The following is a 2,170-nucleotide window of genomic DNA, read 5'->3' on the forward strand; positions in this document are numbered from 1 at the left end:
AGGCTACAGTAAGAACCATCTCTGCCTTCTCTTCTTAATACTGAGCAAAACCAGCCCTCTCAGCCTCTCGTTGGCAGCCCTCTGCTGGACTTGCTCTGGGACATCGATGATTTCCTCAGCCTGGGGAGCCCAAAACTGGCAACAGGACTCCTCTTGTCATCTCAAAAGGCTTAAAATAGAGAGGAAGATGCACTTCCCTCAGCCTTGCTGGCTACACTAGTGTTCATACAACCTGGGATGTGGTTGGTCTTCCCTGTCCCAGGGCAAACTGCTCACCAGCAAGTCCTTTTCTGCAAAACAGCTTTCCAGCCAGCTAGTCCCAGCCTGTACTGCTCCATGGGGTTACTCTATCCCAGGGCAGATTGTACATCTGCTCTTGGTGAGCATCATGAGGTTCATATCAGCTCATTTCCTCACCTGTTAAATCCCTCTGAAGAGCAGCTCTGCTCTCCAGCTACCCCCATTTGAGATCATCTGCAATCTGGCAAAGACTGCGCCTCATTCCATCGTCCAAGCTGTTAAAAGAGACATTAAGCAGTTTTTGCCCCTGTATTGACTCATGGGGGATGCCACTAAAAGTGGTTAATAGATCAGCTTTGTACTGTTGATTGCTACTTTCTGAGCCAAATGTTCCGGTTTTCTACCCAGCTCATCATCCACCAGTTCAAACCACATGTCCCAAAACTGGCTGCCAGGATACTATGGCAGACCATGTAAAAAGCCTTGTCAAAGTTAAGGAGAGTGGCATGCACTGCTCACCTCTTGTCCATTGGCAGGGTCACCTCAAAGGCAGTGATCAGGATGGTCAGGCCAGATTTGCCCTTCATAAAGCCACACTGTTTCTGCCCCCTCCCCCCCGCCCATCACCTTACTGTCTTTCATGGCTTCTGTGAACATTTGCTCCATAGTTTCCCTGGGGGGGCAAGGCGAGGCTGACTGGCCTGTAGTTCCCCAAATCCTGCTCGCGTTTTTTGAAGATGAGTGGTTTGCTTTTTTTCAGTTAACAGGAAGCACCTCCTGCTTTGAGGAGGTTTTCCTTGAAGATCAATGAGCTTTCCCAAGGCCTTTTGGCTGTCTTTCATGGCTCCTGTGAACATTTGCTCCATAGTTTCCCTGGGGGGGCAAGGCGAGGCTGACTGGCCTGTAGTTCCCCAAATCCTGCTCGCGTTTTTTGAAGATGAGTGGTTTGCTTTTTTTCAGTTAACAGGAAGCACCTCCTGCTTTGAGGAGGTTTTCCTTGAAGATCAATGAGCTTTCCCAAGGCCTTTTGCTCTCCATGACTGTCTCCCACAGGATCCTGCCAACCAGGTCCATAAAAAAAGACAAAATCTGCTTTCCTAAAACCAAAGATTGTTATTCCACTACTCATCCTTCTTGCCTGTCTTGATCTTAAATTCCACAATCTCATGGCCACTTCCACCAAGGCAGCTATTGAAGACTCGCAGCAGGTCCAGCAGAGATCACTTCTAGCTGACTTGTCCAACACTCAAATCAAAAACCTGTCCTCAATGCTCTCCAGAAATCTCCTGCATTGTTTATGCCCTGCCATGTTGCCAGCAGGTATCAGGGCAGTGCAAGTGCTCCATGAATAACCAGATCATGGGGCTTCCCTCTAGAAAAGGCTCCATCTACTTCCTCTACTTCATCAGGCAGTACGTAGCAGGCACCCACCATGACATCATCCACATTGATCTGACCTCTGTGCCTTACCCACGAGCTCTCAACTGTCGTGACCCATTTCAGAGCAAAGCTCCACGCATTCAAGCCACTCTTTTGCATAGAGCACACGACTTCCTCCTTGTCTTCCCAGCTTGCCTTTCTAAAAGGGCCTGTATACATCCATTCCAGCACTCTAGTCATGCCAACCCTGTCTCTCTAATCCCAGTGAGATCGCAGCTCTGCAACCATGCACGGATTCCTGTTTGCTTCCTAGGCTATGTGCATTCATGTACAGGCATCCGAGATGGGCTCCCAGATATGTTGCTTTCACTTGAAAACTGTGAGAGCCTCCTCCATTTTGCTGTCCCCTAGACATATACTCACTGTCCCCATGACTCCACTCCTGTTCTGGGTTTGGTTGCTATGATGAAACCACTGATTCACACCAATGAAACCAGTTTAAAGCCCTCCTCACTAGCTTAGCAAACCTGTTGGCACAGATACTCTTGCT

This window comes from Egretta garzetta, unplaced genomic scaffold (assembly GCF_000687185.1).
Source record: "Egretta garzetta isolate BGI_Z169 unplaced genomic scaffold, ASM68718v1 scaffold377, whole genome shotgun sequence".
Classification (NCBI taxonomy): domain Eukaryota; kingdom Metazoa; phylum Chordata; class Aves; order Pelecaniformes; family Ardeidae; genus Egretta; species Egretta garzetta.